Source organism: Sciurus carolinensis, unplaced genomic scaffold (genome assembly GCF_902686445.1).
Source record: "Sciurus carolinensis unplaced genomic scaffold, mSciCar1.2, whole genome shotgun sequence".
NCBI lineage: Eukaryota > Metazoa > Chordata > Mammalia > Rodentia > Sciuridae > Sciurus > Sciurus carolinensis.
The window spans coordinates 125076-152618 of NW_025920239.1; the positions used below are offsets into that span (position 1 = coordinate 125076).

Sequence of the window (27543 nt, forward strand, 5' to 3'; positions counted from 1 at the left end):
TTGACAGGCCTGGCAATGGAAAAGTGTTTCCTTGAATGAGTTTTAGGCAATGAAAGCTGAGTGCCTATGCAAACACAGCTAAGGTCAAGAGAAAGTTCTTCCCTTCTGCAAAGTTTCAGTGTTACACAGGAAAGAAGTACTGTTTCTTTACTAGAAAAAGAGAAACTCTTTGACAGAGCCATTACTGCAACAGGCTCTTTCATGAGAAGTTGTCAGATGCTGAACCCTTGCTCCCTCATAGCTCCCAGCTCAGTTGGGGACTCTCACTGATGACTAATTTCTGACTCTTTTTAAAATAATATATTTTCTCAATTGTCAATGGACCTTAATTTAATTTAATTTGTTTATTTATATGCAGTGCCAAGGATTGAACCAGGGCATCACACATTCCAGGCCAGTGCTACACCACTGAGCCACAACACCAGCCCCTACACTCTGATTATCAAGTGGAGGGTTTTGTAACCACTTTGTACTTTTTATGAAAGCTGCTAACTTGAAACACACTGCATTCTTCACTGAGAATGAAGGCAAGCCTCTTTCCCTCTTCAGAAAGACCTCACAGAATTGAAACTCTCACATGCAACTAATGTCCTCCATCTAGAAATGGAACCTCCAAACAGCTAAGAGAACATCCCTCATGAACAAGATGTCAAGGATCCAAGGGAACATATTGTTTAGAAGACAAAGAAACTGACCGACTCCTTGATTGTTCCAGTAACAATCTTTCTGGTCATTCAAAACATCCCATTGCTTAGACCTTGGTGCCTAAGCCAGCATACCTGGCCTAGTGACAGACTCCCCAACATAGTCTGATTGATGCCTGTCCATACACTGTGCTGTCCCCACATCAATTGACCCTGGCATCACTTGCTCAGATCTGCAGAATCACCAGCTACCACAGGGCGGAAGACATGCATGTAGAACCAAGGAACTTCCCACCAGAGAGTGCACAGAGCAAGTTTAAACTCACTTTGAAAAACTGAGCTACTCTTTACAAAATGTGAGAGGAAATGGGCCCATTTTCCTCCCAGGAAGACAAGATCAGAGTTCCACAGCAGCACTTCACTGCAAATCCAACTTGTCAAACACTTTCTTGGACCTGGTGTAACATCAAAACACAGTGCTCTCTGTTCAAAAGTTACAGGACCTCATGATCACAGCAAAAAGCACTGGCATGAGCACAGCCCTTCTGGGTCTGTGTGATATCCCAGGGCACAGCCCACACAGCTGTTCCAAAGTCCAGGGAACCTGAACCTGGTTGGTCCCATATAACCCAAGGAATTTCTTCATTTAAAAAAATTGAGAAATAATTTGATGCTGTAAATTCCACCATTTTAAAAGGCAAATTACTATTGCCTTTAGTACATTCACACAGCCGTACTAATGTCATCATGAAGTTCAGACTGTCTGACTACACCAAAGAGAATCTTATAATCAAAACCCAAAAGCAGGGTGAGAGCTAAAAGTTTAATTTCATATTGTTACATGTGACTTTCCATTTTACCCAGCACTACTGTTGAATAGGCTATCTTTTCTCTAGTTAATGTTTTTGGTTCCTTTGTCTAGTACATGATAACTGTATTTATGTGGGTGTGTCTCTGTGTATTCTATCTGTACCACTGGTCTAAGTGTCTGTTTTGGTGCAAATAGAAGGCTGTTTTTATTACCTATAGCTCTGTAGAAGGATTTGAGGTCTGGTATTGTGATGCCTCCTCCTTCACTTTTCATGCTAAGGATTGGTTTGGCTACTTAGGTTATCTTATTCTTTTAAAAATGAATATAAAGCTTTATCTCTAACTCTGCACACATGCAAAAACACAACTCAATGTAAATTATAAGCTTACACATTAGAACAGAGACCCTGCAACTTCAAGAAGAAAAAGTAGGCACAAATCTTCACCATGTTGGCCTGGGATATGACTTCCTTAATAAGACCCTTAAAGTGCAAGAAGTTAAATCAATAATCAGTTAATGGGATGGACTCAAACAAAAAGATTTTCTTCAGCAAAAGAAACAATCATAGAGATCCAAGATGGCAGACTAGAGGTAGGCTGAGTTCCTTGTCACTCCATAACTCTGGTTTCAAGCAGAGTATATCTGTTTCTCGATTGTTCACTGTCAGGCATCTATCATCCACCATTTGCATGCCTCTTGCCTGTCCATCGCCTGCCTCACACCTATCCATCACCCAACCCATGAGGTTCACCTCCCGATCATCCAACAACAGTCAGCAAACTGATCGCCAACCACCAGTGGAGCACCAGCAGCCTGCTGTTGCCTGGAAGTTCACTGTGACAGTATCTGCAGGTTTGATTACACGTGGCTGCCACCATTTTGAGACAACAGCCAGGCCCTGTACAACCCCTGGCCTGACTGACTGAGCCCCCTCTCCAGGATCCCTTAGCCCAACCGATCACTCCCTGCCTCTGAGGCCCTCACATCCACTGACTGCACTGTGCTGCCAGGACCCACAGAAAAACTCACTGTGCCCTATCACTGGGACCCCAGGTCAACTGATTGCACCCAGGCTCCAGAATTCCACAAGCACACCAAACATGCTAGACCTACAGGACCCCTGCATGACCAACCACATCCCGCCTCCAGGAGCTCCTACTGACCATGCCCATACACTGAGCTACAGCTCCCCATTTGCCAACACATGTCGAAGCCAGAGCGGCCATCTCAATAATCCTGGAAGCTGAAGCTCCGATCATTAGATGGGGCAAATCCCATCCTGAGATGCCTGCTGGAGGCTTGAAGCTCAATGTCAGGTATCTCTCATGCATCGGGCTACTGAACACTGGGAGGTTTCATTACTATATGACTGTTATACTGTAGATTTTCTTTTTTCTCCTTATTGAAAAAAATTAAGTTTTTATTTCTTTACTTTTCTTGCTCTTTTTTCCTTTTGTTTACCTGTTCCCTCAGTCCCTTTCTCCATTTTTGCATGCTAATATCCAATTTCTTTTGATTACACGCTTTCTATTATCTAGAACTTCTGTATATTCTTTTCTTACCCATTAACAGCCACATTCTACATCCCTCTGCATCCTCTTTGTCCTCCATTAGAAACGGGAGACCTTATTGCAAATCTATTTGTTTTACCGAAGATAATATTTGAACTCATTTTGTTTATTATGACAATTTTGTTATTGTCCTCATAGGGGCTATTTGGTCTAGGATTGCATAGTGTCTGAGTTGGGTACTGTTAATATTAATCTCTCCTTAAAGAAAAGGTTTTGGAAACCTATAGGGCCACTATAAGCCTACAGGGCAAAATCTTCAATACCCTAGATCTGCACTGCTAGAGGGGAAGATGCATGAACAACATGAAAAAACAAGGGAAGAAAATGATCCAAACAAATCTGGATTCTATATTAATAGAATTCAATGACAGTATGTTAGAAGAAATGTCAGAAAAAGACTTCAGATTATACATGATTAAGTTGAATCATGAAGCAAAGGATGAGATAAGAAAGCAAATGCAGGCAATGAATGATGATACCAATAAACTGAAAGAGCACCTGCAGGAAGCAAAAGATTATTTCAACAAAGAGATAGAGATTCTCAAAAAAAAAAAAAAAAAACAAGTGGAAATCCATGAAATGAGGGACACAATCAACCAAATAAAAAACTCAATGGAAAGCATCACCAAAAGACTAGACCACTTGGAAGACAGAACGTCAGACAATGAAGACAAAATATTTAATCTTGGAAATAAAGTTGCCCAAACAGAGAATATGGTAAGAAATCATGAACAGAATCTCCAAGAACTATTGTAAATCATGAAAATACCAAATTTAAGAATTATTGAGATTGAGGAAGGCACAGAGAAACAAACCAAAGGATTGAACAACCTATTCAATGAAATGATATCAGAAAATTTCCCAAGCCTGAAGAATGAAATGGAAAATCAAATACAAGAGGCTTACAGAACACCAAATTCACAGAATCACAACAGATCCACACCAAGACACATTATAATGAAAATGCCTAAAATCAAAATAAAGATAGGATTTTGAAGGCCATGAGAGAAAAGAATCAGATTACTTATAGGGGGAGACCAATATGGATAGCAGCCGACTTCTCAACCCAGACTCTAAAAGCTAGAAGGGCCTGGAAAAACATATTTCAAGCTCTGAAAGAACATGGTTGCCAACCAAGAATCCTATACCAAGCAAAACTAACCTTAAAATTTGAAGATGAAATAAAATCCTTCCATGATAAACAAAAGTTAAAAGAATTTACAAATAGAAAACCAGCACTACAGAATGTTCTCAACAAAATATTCCATGAGGAGGAAATGAAAAACAACAATGTAGGTTAGCAAAGGGAGGAGCTATCTTAGAGAAAAACCACTCAAAGGAGAAACCGAGCCAAGTTGAAAAACCAAAAATAAGCCAAATGACTGGGAATACACATCATATCTCAATAATAATCCTGAACATTAATGACATAAACTCATCAATCAAAAGACGTAACCTGGCAGAATGGATTAAAAAGAAAGACCCAACAATATGCTGCCTGCAAGAGACTCATTTCATAGGAAAAGACATCCACAGAGTAAAGGTGAAAGGATGGGAAAAAACTACCATGCACATGGACTCAGTAAAAAAGCAGGAGTTTCCATCCTTATATCAGATAAAGTGGACTTCAAACCAAAGTTAGTCAGAAGGGATAAAGAAGGACATTTCATACTGCTTAAGGGAACCATAAATCAGGAAGACATAACGATAGTAAATATTTGTGCCCTAACCAATGGTGCATCCCTGTATATCAAACAAATCCTTCTCAATTTCAAGAATCACATACCACAACACAATAATTCTGGGTGACTTTAACGCACTGCTGTCACCACTAGATAGATCTTCCAAGCAAAATCCAACCAAAGAAACCATAGAACTCAATAACACAATCAATAACCTAGACTTAATAGACATATATAAATATTGAATCCTTCAATGAGTGGATTCACTTTCTTCTCAGCAGCACACGGGACCTTCTCAAAAATAGACCATATGATATGCCATAAAGCAGCCCTTAGGAAATGAGGAAAAAAAAATAGAGACACTGCTTTGTGTTCTATCAGATCATAATGGACTGAGAATAGAAATCAATGACAAAATAAAAAAGAGAAATTACTCCAACACCTGGAGACTAAATAATATGCTATTGAATAAAACATGGATAACAAAAAACATCAGGGAGGAGATAAAAAAAATTTTAGAGGTCAGTGAGAATGATGATACATCATATCAAAATCTCTGGGACACTATGAAAGCAGTAGTAAGAGGAAAATTCATTGCATGGATAGCATTCCAGAAAAGAATGAAAAGTCAACAACAAAATGACCTAACATTACAGCTCAAAGCCCTAGAAAAAGAACAGAATAACAGCAAAAGTAGTAGAAGACATGAAATAATTAAAATCAGAGCTGAAATCAATGAAATTGAAACAAAAGACACTATTCAAAAAATTGACAAAACAAAAAGTTGATTCTTTGAGAAAGTAAACAAAATAGACAAACCCTTAGCCACACTAACAAAGAGGAGAGAGAAAACTCAAAGTACTAAATTTTGTGATGAAAAAGAAATATCTCGACAGACACCACTGAGATACAGAACATAATGAGAAGCTATTTTGAAAATCTGTATTCCAACAAAATAGAAACTACTGAAGACATTGACAAATTTCTAGAGACATATGCTCCTCCTGAACTGAATCAGGAGGACATACAAAATTTAAACTGATCAATATCAAGCAATGAAATAGAAGAAGCCATTAAAAATCTACCATCCAAGAAAAGTCCAGGTCCAGACGGATTCTCAGTCAAGTTATACAAGACCTTCAAAGAAGAACTCATTCCAATACTTCTCAAAGTTTTCCAGAAAATAGAAAAGGAGGGTACCCTATCGAACTTATTCTATGAAGCTAATATCACCCTCATACCCAAACTAGGCAAAGACACATCAAGGAAAGAAAATTTTAGACCAATATCCTTGATGAATATAGATGCAGAAATCCTTAACAAAATATTGGCAAACCATATCCAAAAACATATTAAGAAAATTGTGCCCTACGATCAAGTGGCATTCATCCCTGGAATGCAAGGATGGTTTAACATCCATAAATCAATAAATGTAATCCATCATGTCAATAGACTTAAGGATAAGAATCATATGGTTATTTCAATTGATGCAGAAAAAGCATTTGAAAAAATACAACACTCTTGATGCTCAAAAGCACTAGAAAAAATAGGGATAGTAGGAACATACCTGAACATTGTAAAGGCTATTTAACCTATAGTTAACATAGCAACTCAATATAAACACTTCAAATGTGGTGGGCAAATTATAACTATGGAATACAAACAACTAAAATTTAGATGACTGAATATTTTGGTTGGCCGAATAAATAGCTATTATTTTCCTCTTTAAAGCTAAATTCAATTTTTAAAAGCATTCACTCTTCTTTTTTTGTTCCAAATACTGGGGATTGAACCTAGGGACATTGCCACTAAGTTACATCCCCTAGCCCTTTTTATTATTAGACAGAGTCTCATTACATTGCCCACATTGTCCTTAAATATGAATCCTTCTGACTCAGCCTCCTGAGTCACTGGAATAATGGGGTACATACCACACCCAGCTCATTTACTTCTTTATGTGTACAATGGGGGAGCAATAGTTCTAACAAGTAGAGAGGTGCAGATAAGTGGTGACAGCAACTATAGACACATAGCATAGTCACTTACCCCACAGGATAAATGGACTCATAATATAGAGTCAATAATCATGCACAAATTTTCAGTTCCAGGTCATTCTCTGAGCCTTGCCTGCCTTTGGTGAGGCATTGTTCCTCTCTCTAAGCTGTAAATATGCCTGAGTCAAATCCCAGGGCCCACCTACTTCAGAAGGCCTGGAGCAACTCAATACTCTTCTCTGATTTGATAGGTATAAAGGAGGCCAGCTACTTGCTAAGAATGTTACAGTTTTTCCCCAAACCCAATAATTTTGAGCACATGTCAAAGTTTTTAGGAATATGTAAAGATTAAAATAAGCAATAGCTTAAATATATTTCACACTTCAAGGTTATCCAGCTCAGAGAAAGATGCCAATACAAAAAAAAAAAATTCACTGGTTTATGTCTTGTCTAACAAATCTTATAGACCCACACTCTCTTAGCTAATTAAAGATTCTTACATCAGGAGCTAGAGATGTTGCTCAGTGACAGAGCACTTGCCAAGTGTACACAGGCCCTGGGTTGGATCCCTAGCCCCACAACAATTCTAACTTCAGACACAATGATGTACATCTGACACCACAATTTCCTCAGGGTGTTCACAATTTGTTCAGGATCTTTATGTATTCCAACCCAGCAGTCATTAACAAAAATCTTAGTCACACTAAAATGAAAAGCCAAAAGCATTTTGCACTTACCATTTATATACTAATCTATAAATAAAGAGTAAAAAATGTTTAAAAAGAAAATTCCATTTATGCACACTCAGCAATAGCTGCAGGAGAAATTTCTTCTAAACTTTCCGTACTCCATTCTTCTAAAAATTCCAGAATTGAAGAAGGTGGAGATCCAACTGAAATATAAGCCATTAGGGCTAAATTCTTCACAAGTCCTACAGCATGGCCCTAAGGAACAAATCAAGTAATTACCCACATAGATTTTACATATCTATAAAAATTCTTTTCCATACACATTTTTCCTTCAATTTGATTTCAAGATTTACTTTCCAAGAACAAAATGGTTAATAATATCTTAGGTCTAAACCATAATGAATAATTACAAAACTACTTCTTAATTATGCCCTACATAATCACCAGCAGACTCTTTGAACTGAATATAAATTCTAATGTATTACCTCTGGTGTCTCAGCAGGATAAACCATTCCCCACAAAGTATTATGTAACTGTCTTGTTTCTGCTAGTTTGCCATCTCTACCAATAGGAGAATTTAAATGATGCAGGTGAGAAAGAGTAGAAGCAAAAGTCAAGCAGTTTAATATCTAGGAGAAAAATAACTTCATTAAAGTTTGGGCATCTCTAAGATTCACAGTATCACACTGAAGAAAAGTCAAATTTTTACACATGATACAATGGGTATCTAACTGTCCCCATACCTACCTTTTCTAACCTTTCCTTGGGTAATCTTGTTTAGAACCATACCTAAACTAAACCTTATTATAGCAGGGATGGCAAATATGTGATGTACAGTTCTAACACAACATATAAACATTTTATGATCTGTCTCCAAACACAAGGACATTAGTTCCACAAAGGCAAAGATTTTCTCTTTTTAAATGTTTTATTCTCAAATGTTCCAAGTATCCAGAAACACTGTGGCATGCTTTTGCTAATACTTTAACATTTATTAGAAGTGTTAAATGAAATACTACCAACTTACTCCCCCCCTTTGACTACAGCAGATATCATTAATCCATCTTAGGACTTTTTCTAGGCTGAGGCCTCTGAATTTTAACACAGATACAAACATTAATTATCAATACATATAGGACATTTTAAGCAAGACCAATAAGATAATATTTAGAGAGGAAAACAACAAGCAATTCAAACCCAAGCTCTAAATAAATTACCTACTTTTAGCCAGCCCTAAATTAACTCCAAACCTCAACCCTCTTCCTAACCTCTGACTGACCTCCAGGAAGAAATCTTCTCTTGTTACATACACTAAGGAGCATCATTTATCATATCAAAGCTCAGGGTACATGAGCTTTATATAAATGAATGTTACTCTGCTAAACGCTGATGAACTCCTTGAGGGTTGGTACATAGACTTATTCAAGTTGTGAACTCAGCATCAAAAACATCAACTATACCCCCCAAATCCTTAATGAACTAAAAGGAACTTGAAATTTAACTTTGCTATCTGCAGTATCCTAGAATTTCATAGAGCATTTAGAGTTTAGGAATTTGAATTTGCTATCTAAATGTCAAATCAATCAAGTAATGCAAATATACCCCAAAAGGGAGTATTTACCCCAAAAGCCCATAAAGCTAGATAAGTATATTCTAGATTTAAAATCTAATAGGAAAAGAAAAAATATATATATAGAATGGTGGTACAGGCCAGGAATTGTGGCAACTTGGGAGGCTGAGACAGGACACTGGGTGTAGTTGCCCATTCCTATAATCCCAGGGACTCAGGAGGCTGAAGTGAGGTTCCCCAAGTTCAAGACCTGCCTCCATAACTTAGCAAGGCCCTATCTCAAAATAAAAAACAAAAGAGCTTGGAATATAGCTCAGCACCTTGAATTCAATCTCCTGTTAGCAAAAACAAAAAAATTAAAGCAAATATAAAAATATATTATAAAAAAATGCCAAATGAGACTTTTAAAACTTTTTCTTATATTCCAGTTGAGACAAGTGACTGCATTCACTACATTAAAAACTCAGAAGTTCCATGCATTTTCCAACAAATGAAAGGGGTAGCTATTTATTCTCTGAATCAGCTTCTAATATGGAATTTTTAATATTTTTCTTTTTTGGAGTTTTTTAAATACACAATGCTTTGCTAACACATACTGTCTCACCTCCCACGTAGCTATTCTTATTAACGATCTTGAGTTTCTAAACTTTGAACTTAAGTTCCTCTTTGTTATGCTAATAGCTAAAGACAAATATTCATTTCATAATGTAAAACCCCTAGTGATTTCATATTTGACAACAAAATAAAAAGCAAAACAACTTATGACAAGTAAATTAAAGAAACTAGTAGTCCTATAACATTTTTTCTTTGAATCCTATAGTCATAGTTGACACCCTTACCTGAGGTACTCCAGCTCTGGCTTGATGAGCTTTCTTTTGGTCACCCCAGTTTCCAGTAGCTAAAGAGTATTTTAAGCTATCCAATATTATTCTCATTTTAGGCAAGCACTCTACCAACTGAGCTATATCCCCAGCCCTTATTATTCTCATTTTAATTGCCAACTCCAAGTTAAAGTTCTTTCCTCAATCAATAAACTTCTGTGCATATATTTGCACTTCTTTCAGCAATTCTTAAACATACTGCCAAATAATATGGTATTGCTTTAAACATGTTAATATCTACAAAATTCATTCTTTTTTTTTTTTCACATAAGGGAGTTTATTAAGCAAACAGTGTTTCCCTGAAGGGTAAGAGAGAAAATGAGAGGAAAAGAGAAAGGAAAAGAAAGGGACACGTGCTAGAGAGAGTGGAAAGCCAGGAGGATAGAGAAAAGTGTGTAGGACAGACAGAAGAAGAATGGAAAAAGATGGCAGGGAAGCTACAGTAAAACAGTTGAATTCTGCCGGGTTAATAGAGGACCAATATCAGAGAAGGATACTTGCAAACTGACTGATTAACCAATAGCTAGTGAGGATGTTCACAGATTGACAAGTGTCAGGAGGTGGGGAAAATTACTGCACCTGATGGGTGGAGGAGCAGCTTTTTACATTACATTCCCCCATTTCTTTTTTATAAGAAAATATTTTGCTCTCCAGTTCTTTTTGAAGTCTTCTCTCTCCTTCCTGACTGAGTGACTGGGGTTGGTTTTACAGGTGAGATGTAAAAAGTCCATTCTCCTTCCAGACTTCCAAAGGCAGATGGTTTTCATGGACTTCATTTCCTCTATTTGACTGATCCCCTATTTCTATACTAACTGCCTGTTCCCAATTCTGACTTCATTCACCCTTCTAATTCCAGGAACTCCTTCACTGCCGTAGGGAAAGGGGGTGATGACCAATCTGGCTTCTTCGAGTTGTAAGGGGGCAGCATGGAGCAAGTAGTTTGGAGTTCCCTTTTTAGAAATCAGGTCAATTGTAGGGTCCAAGGTAGAAGTCTTGTTGGGTAAGAGCAGGTTGTAAAGGCATCTGGGGATGGCTGCTTTTTGGAGCCATTCTGACATGCAGCAGAGTTGTGAGGCAGAGCCTTATCTCTGGTAAGGTGGGACTTTTCCTAAAGTTAATTTTTCCTCTTTTGCTATGACCAGCATTACCAAATTCTCAAGTTCAGTGAGGGGCAAAGGAATATTAGAAAATAAAGGTTTAGGGGCTAGGGAGATAGCTCAGTTGGTAGAGTGCTTGCCTTGCAAACACAAGGCCCTGGGTTCAATCCCCAGCACCCCCCAAAAAAAAAAAGAAAAAAGAAAATAAAGGTTTATAAACAACCTATTGATGACAGGTCCTATAATAGAACATTAAATGATAGGTATACCATTACAGACAAGTTTAATTTGGAAAATAGCAGCTTGATAAATTTTCTGCTTTAAAGGCATAATGTTTTTAAGTATGTTACTCCATGAAATAACTTTACAAATTAATCAGATGTCTCTAACAAACACATTTGAATAATCCCTTACATGTCAACTCTAATTCACTCATCTTACTGTAGAAAAACCAAGATATCAGACAACAGTACCAACAGTATTTGCTGTCTCTTTCCTGTTGAAGAAAAGTCCTAGAAAAATTGATGTTAGACATTTTATAAACATCAGCATTTTATTAGTTTGACCACCTAGAGAATTGTGAGTTAATTTTAAGGACATTTTACTTCTATTAGTTTACCAATTTAAATTGAACCTCTTTAAATCACGTGAATTAAAAATATTTGGATCCATTTTTTGAATTTCAATTTTTATGCGCACTTATATTTAACACAAAAGCAAAGGCCTTGTAATATTTATCTCCTTTGCAATGTAACAGATGTTCAAAAATAACTCTAGAGTTGGATAAAAAGAACTGATCAAAAATCATTAACCTAGGTATGTGGGATCAAAATTGTGAGCTCAAAAATACAGCATTTAAGAAAAATAAAAGTCCTAGAAGAAAAATGATAATGGTCATTAATTATAGCATGAGAAAATGAGAAGGAGAGAAAAATTGAAAGGGAGAAAAGTAGTCTGAGTTGTAGTCCAGGAGAAATTTAAAATGGGCACTTTTTTTTCTTGACTTTGAAACTGGTCTCCCACTGCACCTTTCTTCATTTACATTTCAATGTAACCCTTGACTGAGATCTGAATCTGAAAGGGGCTAAAATGTTCTATCAGAAGCTTGATGCTTAGGTCTTTTAATTTAGGTTTGGAGGCATTTGAGCCTGCAGGAAGAGCCAAGAAGTAAGAAAGAAAAGACTTGAAAGTAAGGATTCCCTTTCCATCTGCCCTGCTCACTCACAGAAGCTGTGTGCCATTACACAAATGGATTTTGATGGCTTTAAGTACCGGGGGTTGGGCGAAGGGTTCCCAGGGTGGAATCTGCCAGATTGGAGAACCCAGATTCCATGGTGGGGACTCATTCAGCTGAGTCTGTGGCCAGGGCGTCCTGAAGCCAGAGTACTGGGCTGGAGATGAGGAGCAGCACATTGATCGTGTCATCACACAAAAATCAATGTGGGGCCAGACAAAAGCTGAGAAGAGTTGAGGACCTGATATCAGTATTTTCGAGTACGAGTGCATGAGCACGAGATGAGCCTCAAACCTGAGAGAGATCTCCACCATAAAATCAGGAATCCACCCAGCAGATAAACCGGCGTACTCACCAACCTGAAGTCTGGTGATAAATGCAGAGCAGAGCATCCGACAGAATGGAAGGTGGGGGCATATCTGGGGGCCCTGGGGGTCCAATGGGGTTCCACTCCCTTAAGAGACAGTGGAAGATCCCATCTGAGTCTTGGCACCAATGTAAGGAATTTCCACGGAACCACGCTGGACATGGGAAATCACATAAGGGAGTTTATTAAGCAAACAGTGTCTCCCTGAAGGGTAAGAGAGAAAATGAGAGGAAAAGAGAAAGGAAAAGAAAGGGTGTGTACTAGAGAGAGTGGAAAACCAGGAGGATAGAGAAAAGTGTGTAGGACAGAGAGAAGAAGAATGGAAAAAGATCCAAAATCCATTCTTAACAAGGATAATATTGCCACAAGGGGGTGAAAATGGTTGTGGCAGGGCACAAAACCAAAACAAAACCAACAAAAACACCCACACACATACATAGTATATACACATATGTGGCAGACAAAGCAATTAGGAAAATGTGTCAAAAGAGTCTCAAGGAGACAATAACAAAAAAGACTAAAAAATACTAATCTACAACAATCTAACAAGATCTGTGCAAAATACTTATGTTAAAAATATTTTTGTAATGTCTATGCATTTTGCTGTCAAAAATAACTTTTCTGAAAGTTCACTATAGAAAATATGGGAAATATAGAAACATCAAGAATAAAATTTAAGACCAAATTACATTGTTATATTGTGTGCATACAGGAATATGTAACAACAAATATCATTATGGACAACTATAATGCACCAATAAAAAAATGTAGGGAGGGCTGGGATTGTGGCTTGGTGGTGGAGTGCTTGCCTAGCCTGTGTGAAGCATTGGGTTGTATGCTCAGCATCATATAAGAAAATAAGTTATTGTGTCCATCCTCACTAAAATAATTTTTTAAATGTGTGGGAAATGTTGTCAGTTCTGCTCTTTAGTTCTGACTCTTCAATCCTAGCCCTTCCATGAGGAGTTTTGTGTTTCTTCTCCTCTCCCACCACCTCCCTCTTCTTCAGATGTTTCATCAGCATCCTCCCCCAGTGTCCCAGTGATTTTAAACTGGTTAGTTTTGAGAAGCAGCAGGAGTGACCAAACTGTGAACCCAGTAGGGAAAGTGGAACTGCAGATAGCAGATGCAGCATTTTCTCTAACCAAACTTCTTGAAGGTACATCTACAGTAACAGCTCAAGTGGAAGAACTTGCCCTCCAATATACAGAAAATGCACTGATACTTTTGTTGCAGACCAGTATTTGTTTATTCTTAAATACTTTCTGCCCTCTAAACTTCTGTAGAATCCTTTATGGAAGTTATTTCCATCAGTAGATAATTAAAGTTAATAGTGCTACCAGTAGCATACTACACAGATTAAGATGCAAGAATGGTAGACTTTGAAGTTGGGCTTCATTTTATGGTCCAAAGGAGTTAACTAAGGTTGCTTATGCTAGACCCAACTCCATTAGGGTAAATTCTCCAAAATCTATAATTGAGTCTTCTTTTATATACTTAGCACCTGAAACAGTGACTCACAAAACTTGCTAAATCCTTGTTGAATAAAAGACTTGACAAACATAATTAAAAGCTTTTTGTCTTCCTGTTTTTAGCATGAAGACTGTAATTGTTTCTCTAAAAATGTATGAATCTGAACTTTATTGACTTGAAGGAAAACATTCTCTTTTTTAATGGGGATTTGAACTTTGTTGATAGTTTTAAAAATATAATTTTTTGACCCTCTAAAGATGCTTTTTAAAAAAGCATGTCAGAAAATGATAGCAAGTCTAGAAAGAATGCATGTTTTTGCCCTATATATTTCTATGGCTAATTGCTCTCATTGTTAATATTTCTTGTATTTTACATTTTTGTATGTGTGAGTGCTTGCTTTAAAATACCTTATTAAATTTGTGACTCAGTACTAAGTTGCAAGTTATTTACATAATAATTCTAAAGAAATTGCTTTGTTCCCAGAGTATCAAATTTAAATGACATGTTTTTTGATCTCAGTAAGAGTGTTCTATTTTATGTGTTCTGTATCTTATATTGCTTTTTGGTGTTTGTATCATGTGTCAACAATTAAGCCAACTCTGATTCTCTACTACATTATAATTTTTAAAACATATTTGATGTGGCATCTTAATTCTTTGTAGATATGGAGATGTGTCCAAAAGTATATTCTTAAGCCCCACAGTGGGAGCAATGCAAGGTGACATATGGATGGGCAAAGAATAGTTTTGTTCAGCATATTAGGTCATAGATCTTCATTAATATTTTTAGATCAAGATTACACATATTGTGTGATTTTTATACCAAAGAGATGCTCATTTCAGTATTATAAAAATATTTTTCTTACATATTTCTGAAAGTTGCAGTTTTTAAAATGTATAAAAATTAACTTATTGAAAGCAAAATAATAATAATAATAATAATAATAATAATAATAAATGTGGGGGAAAATAAAAAGCCAGGTATGGTGGTGCATGCCTATAATCCCATCAACTTGGGAGGCTAAGACAGAAGGATCACAAGTTTGAAGCCAGCCTTAGCCAATTTAGCAAGGCTCTGGGCAACTTAGTGAGGACTCTGTCTCAAAGAATTAAAAGGACAGGATATAGCTCAGTGGTAAATATTCCCTGGCTTCATTTCCCAGTTCCAAAAGAAAAGAATAAAATTTAAAATCCCACATGCTTAAAGAAATGATCACTGCTAATATTTTCATACATTTTCCTGTAGCTCATGTGTGTATTAAGAGAAGATACAAAATAAGACTAATAAAAATTTTAGTATCAGCTTAGAAAATCAAGGCATGGCTGGGAATATAGAATACAGCTCAGTGTTACAGCACATGCCTTGCATGCACAAGTCCCCAGGCTCAATTCTCAGCACTGCAAACAAAATAAAAAAGAAGAAAGAAAAATCAAGGAAATGTGTTATTTTCTCACACATTTCTCAAGGCTATCAGAGGAATAGAGAAAATATGAACTGCTTGGTACACATGCCTATAATCCCAGCTCCTTAGAGGCTGAAGGAAGAGGATCACAAGTTCAAGGCCAGCCTCATCAACTAGCAAGATAACATAAAATAACTGGAAAAGTAGCTCAGTGGTAAAATGCCCCAGGGTCCAATCCCAGCATAAAAAATATAAATAAACAAACATAAACAAGAAATACACTGTGCTCACAAATATCATTACCAGATATGAACCCCAACTAAATCTGAACAAGTATCAAAGAGAACATAGCAAGTTTCAGAGGTACATAATATGGTACCAAGATGGTTTAGCAACTCCAAGTGTAATGAAACAATCTACAGTCAATTTCCTTATTTCAACAATTTTCTTCTGTAACATCTTATCCTCTAAATAAGAACACAAGTAGTGACCCAGCAAGATCAAGTCTTTTGTTTCCATAGTGATCTGTGTCATCTAGTTCTCTTGTACCCAAAGTGGCCAGAAGTAACCTATGAACCATATATCTTTAAAAAAAAAGGAAAAAAAGTGAAAAAAAAACACTTGGTTTTGTTTCATCCCCCCATAATATTTATCAAAAAATCATTCTTTACATTTAGCTTCAAGAAAAACACTCTATCTCAACTATATCTTAGTAGAGAACTTAAAATAATAAAATTTAAAATACCCAAGAAATATATTTTTGGTCTCAAAACACTAACACCAACATGAGGAAGCATTTCTTTTTGTAAGACTTCTTTTGCATATTTAATTCTTTTCTCTTTAGTAATGCCAGGTTTTGCCCCTATTGAACCAATGAAATTTAATGCAACATTCTGTTCTTGAATGACAAAAGCTTCATCAAGAGAAGGTTCAATCTGTCAAATAATTTATATAGAAATTTTCAAATTCATATTTTCACCTCAAAATGAGTCAGCTCTCATTTAACTTAATAACATGCCTCAAATATTCCTATAAACCTAATCAAATATGTGTTTTTAGAAAATCAAGGAATTATAAAAACCTTAGAACTAGAAGAACCACCTCAAAGGCTGGGAATGGAACTTAGTGGTAAAACACTCCTGGGTTAAATCCCTGGTACCAAAACAAATAAACAAAAAAATGCAATGAATGATCCTGAATTGGAGGCTGAGGCAGGAAGATTCCAAATTCCAGGTCAGGCTAGGTAAATTTGCAAGACTGTCTCAAAATATACAAAAAAGTATGGGATATGGGGATGTGGCTCAGTGGTAGAACACTTGCCTACCAAGCTCAAGGCCCTGAGTCTGATCCCCAGCACTGCACACACTCACTCACCTACTCACTCACTCACACAAACAAATGAGACTGTGGCTCACTAGTATAATGCCCCTAAATTCAATCATCAATTCAATGGAGGGGAAGAAAATGTATTATGGGACAACTAGCAAATACATGAGTAAGATCTGCATACTTATAGTATTACATCTACATTAAATTTCTTGATTTTAGAAATTATACTATGATTATGTAAGTGAGTAGCTTGGATTTTAGGAAACAGACACTGAAGTATTAGGAGTAAAGAGGCATAATACCTGTTAACTTACTCTCAGATGGTCCAGAAAAAAGTCATGTGTATGTATAGATAGAATAATAAAGCAAATGTAGCCAAGTTACAACTAAATCTGAGTGAAGAATACAGAGTTCTTGGTACTACTCTAGCAACTGTTCTCTAAGTTTGAAATTCTTATAAAAGGTTTTTCTTTTCCTCAAAATAAAAAGAAAAAAGGTATCAACTACTCATTTTTCCTTTTTACTAAATTACACTAGACTAGTGTACTTTTATAATTTTCCTTACTGCTTTTTTCATGGGGCTGCCATTGAACTTTGACTATTCTCAACTTTTTAAGTATATTTTATATGGAACTGTCAGCAGAGAGGCCTAGACAGGGAAGACTTTCACTACACATGAAATTTGTGACAGTCAAATTGCTCTTCAGCACAGATTTCTACTGTTTTAGGGTTTGTTTGCTTTGGTACCAGGGATTGAACCCAGGAGCACTTAACAACTGAGCCACACTCTCAGTCTTTTTTTTTTTTTATATTTTATTTAAAGAGAGGATCTTGCTGAGTTGTTTAGGGCCTCACTGATTTGCTGAGGCTGGCTTTGAACTTGCGATTCTCCTGCCTCAGTCTCTGGAGCTGCTGGGATTACAGGTATGCACTGCCATACCCAGTTTTTCTATGTTTTAAGGTTAGCAACAATTAGTACCTCTAAATTTCTTATCAGACACTATGAATACATTTTGTTTTCACATTACATTTCCATCATCTCTGGATCTTCAAAATCATAAATAATATGTTCTAGGATATCTCTATCAGACACAAAACCTAAAGCTCTGAACACAATAATGATGGGAATTTCTTGTTTGATATATGGTAGAGATGCCACAATGTGCTGACCAATAGTACTTTTTTTTTGCACTGTAGAAAAATAAAATACCATTAGAACACAAATATACAAGAGCTCAGAGAAATAAAAAAGCACCAAGAAAAGCTTTTAAATTCTAGCTACTCAGATGACTGAGGCAGGAGTTTTATAAATTTGAGGTCAGCCTTGGCAAAGTCCAAACCAGTCTCCACAACTTAGCAAAACTCCTGTCTCAAAATAAAAAATAAAAAGGGATAGGGGTATAACTCAGTGGTAAAGTACCTCTAAGTTAAATCCCCAATAACACCAAACAAAAATTAAAAAAAAAAACCCAAAAATGGGAGACAGCAAGCAAACCATTTAAGTTCATATATTTCAAAAACTCATGTGTCCCCATATCTGAGGAACCTCCTACAACTGCTTTTCAAAACCACCTTAAGTAAGTTAACTAATTTTACAGACAACCTGGTCATTTAAACCATATAGAACTTCCATTCTCATCCATCTTCCTGTGAAGATCCTCTAAGAATTAACCAAATACCACACTTGGAAATGACTTTTGGCTACCAAAGAATACAAATACAATTGATACCTTTCTATCCCCTCCCCCCTGTGGGTTGGGGGGTCTTGGGAAGAAAAAAATAGACAAGCAGTAAAAGAGCAAGGACATAAGTAGGCAAATATAGAAAAAGCTAAGTACAGAATAAAAACTAAATATTAAATCAGAGCCAATCTGTGAGTGCTATGGTTTAGATGTGATGTTCCCCAAAATTTCACATGTGAGACAATGCAAGGTATGGAGAGGAAATGATTGGGTTATATCCTTAACCTAATCAGTGAATTAATCCAGATAGGGATTAACTGAGTGGTAACTGAAATGGCAGGGTATGGCTGGAGGAGGAGGCAGAAATTGGGGGCATGGCTTTAGGTATCTGGCAAGTGGAGTCTCTCTGCTTTCTGATCACCATGCAGGCTGTTTCCCTCAGTCCCACTCTTCTGCCATAATGTTCTGCCTCACTTCAAGCCCCAAGGAATGGAGCCAGAATTCCACAGACTAAGACCTCTGAAATTGTAAGCCCTCAACCTTTTCCTACCCTACAATTGTGCTGGTCAGTCCTTTAGTCACAGCAGCAAAAAAGTTGACTAAAATAGTGAGGTATCTTCTTGTTTTAATACCACTTCAAAACTAACAAACACCCTCTTAAATACAAGCTTCTCTTTTCCAATTTCTTCTGAAGGACTGGGGATGTAGTTAGTAGTAGATCACTCCTGGGTCCATTCCCAAGTACCACAAAGAAAAATAAAAACTTATGATAGAATCCCTGAGTAAGCTATAAAAGAGTGGTTCCATCTTGCTTATACTCTCTAGCTCTTCTGCCAACCCTACTCCTCCATTATAGGGATTATGCGGGCCTTTGTGGGCATTCTACCACATCCTTAGCACCAACCTTCCCCCTTTATTTTTTTTTTTTGAGACAAAATCTTGCTAAGTTTCTCAGGCTGACCTCACACTTATGATCATCCTGCCTCAGCCTCCCAGGTTGCTGGAATTATACACATGTGTCACTGTGCCTGGCTCTATGGCTCTTTGTGCTTGCTCTCTGTGTCAGCTACTGAATGGAGAGGACCACATGGCAAGAAACAGAGAGGCTTCCAACCAACAGCCAGTAAAGACCTGAAACTGTCCAATGGCCAGTAAGGAACTGAATCCTGCCAACAACCATGTGAATATGCTTGGGATGACTGCAGCCTAGGCAAACACCTTGACTATCACCTTATGAGAGACTCTCAGTCAGAGGACCCAGTTAAGCTGCACTCAGATTCCTGACAAATAGAAATTATAAGATGATAAATGTTGCTGTTGGAGTAATCTGTTACATGGTAATAATAATAAGACCTAACACATAATACCAATTACATGCTCCAGAGAAGCTTTTTTTGACTAAGAATGCAAAACAAGACACAAAGAAATGAAAAAAAAATATCATATCCCAGATCATACCTGCCCTCCTCTTGCCAGCATGCTAACCCATATAGTACTGGTAGGTTGGGAAGAATTCTCCAGACATGACCTATACTCTCCTGTGTAGGCATATTTAGAATCCTTTTTGGCAAACACATAGACTGTGTTTGTTGCCATTTTCTCTTGGGCAATCAGAACCTATATGGGCAATAAGAATGTTATAGCCATGAAACCAAAAGGTCATTGAAGTACAAAGAGTGAAATGTGCACCTTAATTTAACTTGATCATAAAGGTTCACAGAGAAGCAGTAATTCTTGAACTTTGCAAACTCCATTTTGCATTAAATGCTTTGTAAAAATATATAACTCTAACAAATGATGAAATGCTAATTTATATTATTTCATCTAAATAAAGCTTAAGTTTAACTGTCACACCATAAATAATTGTATATCCACTTTCTGGTTAACCTGTATGAAAGTCTACATTTTCATTTCAAATTTAATAATTTAAATTTTAGCTCTCATTTTGTAATGCTTTAAAATAATGTTACTGTACCTTTTCAAATCCATCAATAATAAAATAGCCACCAGAATCCAAGGGACATTCATTTAACTCACAAAGATCATGATCTCTTAAGTCATTCAAAAGGCAGTAAGTTGAACACAACATAATTGGAATTTTTTCTATAAAAGTTTTCTGATTCTGACTCTGAAGTTGTTCTTCACCTTCTTTAATGACTGTTTTTGTTATGTAAACATAAAATGGAGCAGAATACCTTTGAAAATAGAAGTAGGTCACAGTTGAGCAATAGTAGGGTATTTGCTAAAACATAAATCTTCACCTGGCTAATAATATTTTCTGATTTCTATTTCAGTATCAGCTGATGACAAAAAATATATATTTCTTACATGAGATTACATGGCATCATTGGTGAAGGAGCACCATCTCTTTCCCAATGGGTAGGTTTGGAGAGGTAAATTTGTTCAAATTTCAACAAATACATTGGCTAAAATTAAACAAGAAACAGGAAAAGGGTAAATAAATTTTCCCATAAACACTTTATTGACTCTGATGTTAATAACTGACATTAGTATTTTAAGTAAAATTAGCTCTTTAAACTGGCAAAATTAATCTATTTTATTGATATAAGGACTCTTCAAAGTCAACATACACATTACATATATGTATAGTTTTTCACCTAATTGCTTTCTTAAGGCAGAAATAAGATGACAATATGCCACAGGTACATAAAAACTGCATATAGGTTTATATCAGTCAAAACAAATTTTATTAATGATCTATACAATTTCATTCTCCTCTCTCTGTTTAAGGTCAAAAGTACAAAATGACCAGAGAACAAAAATAAATTGACATTTAGAACTTCTCAAATCTAATGAATAGAATATTAGAAGAAATAAACCTAACTCTTCCATTAAACAACCAAAAATTAAAATTAAAAAGGCAGGCACAGTGGCACATGCCTATAGCCCCAGCGACTCAGGAGGTTGAGACAAGAGGATGGAAAGTTCAAGGACAGCCTCAGCAACTTAGCAAACTCCTAAGCAACTTAGTGAAACCCTGTCTCAAAATTGTACAAAATTTTTAAAAGACTTGGGATACAGCTCAGTGGTAAAGCACCCTTGGGTTAAAATCCCAGTACCAAACACACACACAGCCACCAAAAGAGAAATCCTAATCATTCTCATTCTGTATAAAGTACTAAGCACTTCCAATCATGGCTGACTATAGCTCAGCCCACAGCAAAATACAAACAAACAAAAAGTTCTCAATTAAACATCTGCTGCCTAATTAAACAAGATCCATGAATATAACTCTTCAGAGAGAAACAGATACAGAATTTCTCCCTACATCAAATCTCATACAAGATGGGACTAAGCAGACCCTTTCCTAAGGGAAGTTATTGATATCCAAGGCTCCCATGCTGGAATAAGTAAAGGGAAAAGAGAATTGGTAGGAGAATTGAACCAAAGGGAAGTAATCCTCCATTCCTTATTTCCATCATCACTCTAGTTTAGGAAACTATCTTAGACTATTCTAAGATTTTCAACAACTTCCAGCCTTCTTCCCTTTCAAGTAAATACCATTTCCAAAGTGACCTTTCTTAAATAATGCTTTATGCATATTCTCTGATAATTTTTCAACAATTCCTTACATCATCCAAAATCTCTGACAATCAGGCTCCATCTTATCATCCAGTAAGACCAAAAACAGAAACTGAGCTGGGTGCAGGGGTTCACACCTGTGATCCTAGCTACTTGAGTGGCTGAGACAAAAGCTGCCTGGGCAACTCATTAAGGCACTATCTCAAAATGAAATAAAAAGGGCTGGGAATATAGCTCAGTGGTAGAGGACTTGCCTCACCACAGGTGAGGCTGTGGTTAAATACCTTGTATTATGGGGTGGGAGGTGGGGGGAAGATAAACTAAAATTCAGAGGTTGATTGCTGTGGTTCCCATCCCATTCTCAAACCAAATACATCACATACTTTCTTGTGGAAATGCCTAAGTCTCTTTCTCCTCTGCTCTTCTTTTCTATTAAGCTCTGATAACTTAACTTTACAGATCACTTCTACTGGTGCTTTGAATATGCTGTTATACTATTATATCTCTACTTTTGCATAAACCATGAAGAAAAAAATGAGGAAAAAAAGAAATCTTATGTTCCTTTTTCCATCACAGCCCCTAAAAATTCAATTACTTTTGCTGTGGAAAGCAAAATTCTGTGTAGCATGTCCAATTAGAATGAGAACAAACCAGCCCTCTTAATACAAGCTATGGAGAAATAAGACTGAAATGGCTAGAAATAACCACTTTTCCCACTAACTCTACCTCATTTTGCTTTACAGTTTTCCCTGTTAATCAAAGTCCAACATTATCCCACATCTGCCCTCTACATTTCTAAAACTGGGGACAGTCAACACATTATTTTGGACTTCACAATCATTATATAAAACTAAAATCATACATTTAACAATGTTATAATTTTAAGTTATAATTTTAACAATGCTTAAAAATGCACATATGTGAATAAAACTTTAAAGAACTGAAAAAATAAAAAGGGCTAATAAGTTTTGATGATTTTCCTTTTTGTCTTTTGTTTGTACTTTGAGAATGGTCTCCACTTCTTACCCAGGCTGGGCTCAAACTGGAGGTCCTCCAGCCTCAGCCTCTGAAGTAGCTAGGATTACAGAAAGGCAACCCCACATTCAGCTTGTGAGTTTCCTTTTTTTCAGTCTCATATTGTTACGATAATGCATCCCATGTAATAAGCAAAAATCAGGAGAAAAAGTCCTCCTAACACATTTTCTTATCCCGGCATGATGGCACTGCCTGTAATCCTAGTTACTTGGAAGTCTAAGGCAGGATGATTTTCAGGTTTGATGACAGCCTTTTCTTTCTTTTTTTTTTCTTTTTTTTTTCTTTTTTTTTTTTTGCAGTGCTGGGGATTTTGCAAGGCAAGCACTCTACCAACTGAGCTATCTCCCCAGCCCTGAGGACAGACTTTTCAATGAGAAAGAGTCTCTCAATATAAAATAAAAAGTGGTTGGCACATAGCTCAGATGTTGAGTACCTCCGTAGCATGTACAAGGTCCTGGGTTCAATCCCCAGAACTGAAAGGAGGGAAAAGAGGCAAAAAGTAAAATTATGTAAAGTAATTACTTCTGGCTTGCTTCTCTTAGTTGTTCATCTTTGAGTTCCTTCTTCCCAAATATTAAATACCCCCATCTGCATAAGGATTAGGGTTTTGACTTACTTACAAAAACACATCTCTAATAAGAATAAATCAGAAGTTAACTAAAGATGGTGTATGTACACTGCTAAAAACTCCTACTAACTTTTAACCTTTAAGCCAAGTGCAAGTATGGTTGAAATTTTAAACTATCTTCTATCCATGTTCTATCTAGCTTTTTAGAATAACCATCTTACCGGTTCTTCGACTTCTGCACTAGCATGTTGAGCTTCAGCTTGTAGGTCGATAGGTGGAGCATCTTCCATGATTCTTTGAAGAGACATCTGAATAAACTCATCAAAAGAATCCAACTGTTGTCAGACCAAGACTTTTTCATCAAAATAAAACTAGGAAAATAATGAAGTCCAAAATCAATTTCAACTTGCTTTGTTTTCTAGCATATTTCTTCATTCTCATTATAATTCTATTCAAATACTCTTAAGAAGCAATCACTATATGCCAACCACTAAACAAGATATTATGAGGTACCTAAAAAAAGAATAATGTCAGCACTAGGTATTTTATAGACAAATTTTATTCAACCTCTTTAAACATTTCTTGAAAAAAGTATCAAAGAAAATAGAGAGTGAAAAATAATATTAAAATTTAAATTTGAATAAAAGGGAGGATGGTGATATTAACAACTAAAATAGGGTCCAGGAACAGTGGTACATGCCTGCAATCCCAGTGACTTGGGAGTTAAGGCAGGAGGATTGGAAGTTCAAAACCAGCCTCAGCAATATAGTGAGGCCATAAGAGCTCAGCAAGATCCTGTTTCTAAATAAAATACAGTGGTTAAGTGCTCCCGAGTTCAATGCCCAGTTCAAAAAAAAAAAAAAAAAAGAACAAAAACAAACAAAACTAGAGTAGGGAATGTGTATAAAATTTAGGTTAAAAATCATTAGGTCTGGGGTTGGTGATATTGCTCATTAACACACACAAGGTTCTGGGTTAGAACCCCAGCACCAGAACAATAACAAAAACATAGATCATTAGTTCTCTTTAGAATATTTTAAAGGAGAGATGAGAGTAAGTCATTTCAGTGCTAATACTCAGCAAATGACTGGTGATAAAAATGAAGCATGTGTGAGAGATGAGTTAGTAGTATAGATACAGAAATTAGAAGGTCCCAGAGGAGGATGGACCTTATTAGTCACAAGGAAGAGGCCCTTGTTCAGGAAAGGGACAGGGAAAGAAACACATAAGACAAAAAGAGATAAAAATGCAAGTGAAATCTCAGCAGATGACTCCCAAGTACCACCCAGGAAAGCTGCAGTTAGGCATCAGAGGCTGGAGATCTAGCACAACCCTAAAAACTGGATTGCCTCATCAACCCTCAGCAGTAGGAAGTACCCCATCACATCTGTCTCAATTCCTCCACCTTGTGACACTGCCATTTAATACCTGAGTCTTTCTTAGCTTCTACTCCCTTCTTCCTAGTAATTACTGACTGACTCTTTTGGATCCTTACATTAATTTTCTGAGATATGATCACCAGCCTCCCATTTTGGTATCATCAAATCACCTAGGTCATTGGCAGGCCTACAAAATGGCTGACTCTGTAACAAGGATTTAACCTGATCCAATCAATTATGACCACCAATAAAATGTTAGGTCCTATGGTAGAGAATAAAGCATGCAACCATCCTTGTATAAAGCACAACCTAAGAATGGGCCATTTTATTTTCCTTTTATTTTTAATCTTTATTAATTTATTTTAAAATGATAATGAGGATTGAACCTAGTGCCTCAAACGTGCAAGACAAAAGCTCTACCACTGAGCTATAGCCCCAGTGCCTTTCTTCTTCTTTTTATTAAGTGGCTGGGGCATTTTCTTTCAGTGGACTGTGGGATAGCAGGAAAAATTTCTCAACTATTTGGGACATCTACTGATATGTAAAAACCATGTGGAAGGCATGGTCTAATATAAGTAACAATGGTTGTTATGGAGAATTTAAGATGAAACATCTTCACAAAACTATACAAATGTTTCATTACTTCAGGACACTGAATCGTAACTAATTTCATTAAAACTTAGGAATAGTACTTCATTAAAATGCTGTCCTGTTTGTGAACATAGACCAGTGTTAGAGCAAACATCTTTCTAGCACACATATGGCTCTGGATTTGATCTCTAGCACACTTCTCGCCAACACACACAACAATCTAAACAGCTAGGTGCACTGGCATGCACCTGTAAGTCCCAACTACATGGGAGGATGAGATAAGACCAACATTTGAACCCTGGAGTTTAGGGACAGACTAGGCAACAGAAAGACACAATCTCTCTATATTTAGGGGAAGAGAACAAGGGATTGAACTCAGGGGCACTTATCCACTAAGCCATATTACCAGTCATATTTTCTATTACATTTAGAGACAGGATATGAGTTGCTTGTCACCTTGGCATTATTGAGACTGGTTTTAAACTGGATATCCTCCTGCCTTAGCCTCCCAAGCCACTGGGATGATAGGCATGCATAACAAACTCCAGAAAAAAACCATCTCTTTAAAGAAAATAAAACTCTTTTGAATATGGCAAACCTCCAAGGTCTCAAATTTTTCTCCTCCTTTTCATCAACTCAATCAGCACAGTTGAACAAGTACCAGTTGGACATGGAAGCCACTCCACTCAGACTTTCAGCATGGAGCTGCGGTGAAAGTTAGCAGTTCTTCACCGATCACCTGCATTTCTTAAGAGGAAGTATTCTTTGAGATGAGTCAACTCTCAAAAACACATAAGTTAGATCATTCTCATAATTATGTTCATGGAGGTATATCCTCAGCAAGTTCTTGAAGATGATGATGCTCACCAGGTTGCAATAGCAGAAATTTCAAATTGACAATGCACTAGCCTTGGCCATGGGAACCATGATGCCACTGTGCTCTCATGCCACCCCTCTGTGATATCAGGTGCTGTCTGAAGTGCAGGCACGAGGTCACAGAAGCCAGTCCTCAACACCCAGGTGGCCTAAGGCCTGGTCAAAGTCACTGGGGAGAGAGAGAAAGTGCGTGTTCCTACCAGAGCCTGGCACCACTGCGTTTTCACACCCACCATGCCCAAAGTCTGCACCTTCCACTCAGAATAGAGTAGCTCTCCCATCTTTGGCTCTCACTGCACAGGAGCACAGTGAGAAACCAAAAGTGAGGCCATATTCAGAGTGGAAAGGATTGCAGTTGAAGGATTGGGAGATCCCAGATATGACTTTCAGCCACTTATCTCTCTCCACTGAATATTGAGAGAAAGAGTTGCAAACCAAATTAAGGCAGGGGGACAGTGAATGACAGTTTTTTTCCTGCCAGTAATTATGGGTCCAGGGACCCCAGATTGCCTAAGCCATCACCAGGTTACTTTGCCAGTTTAGATTTACCGACAGGGTCTGGCTGTGTTCCTGAGGCATTCCCTCATTTAGGGCAAAAGGCTTTGCCCAGGAGAAACACCTTCCTCTACCTCACCCATAAATTAGATGGTAGGCCAGATCCAGCAACTCCACTGCATTGTGCATTTTTGCCCAGATAAATCCTGGTTACAAATTGTCCAAGGAAAATTCCAGGAAGAAAAAGAGGGGAGAGAAAGAAATCAGCAGATTGTGAATGGAATGGCTAGGGATCCAGATGTAAACGATACCAGAAGTTGCCATTCATACTAACAACCTGAGCATATTCTGATAACCATGCAGGCCTGCCTCTCCTCCTGCCCCCAGCCTCTGTGCTCACTGATATCATTTTCTGCTCACTGATCCACTAAAAGCCTTGTCCACCATCAATAGACAGAAATAAAACTTTACCCTCAAGACTCACCACTATATGTGGGTCTTGACAGAAACAGAAGATCCTTTCTGGATTGATGTGAAAAGGGAGATGAAGAATTCCTGAGAAATTCCTTGGCTTTGTCTGGGAATGGGTTTTCTGCAGAGAATTTGACAAAAGTCAGACATTAGAGGACC

General features: G+C 37.1%; 1 pseudogene; it reads right to left on the reverse strand.

Moving 5' to 3' along the window:
• Nucleotides 1-1367: 1367 nt before the first annotated feature.
• Nucleotides 1368-26699, reverse strand: LOC124975284 (DNA-directed RNA polymerase II subunit RPB2-like; annotated as a pseudogene).
• Between the last annotated feature and the right edge of the window lie 844 nt (nucleotides 26700-27543).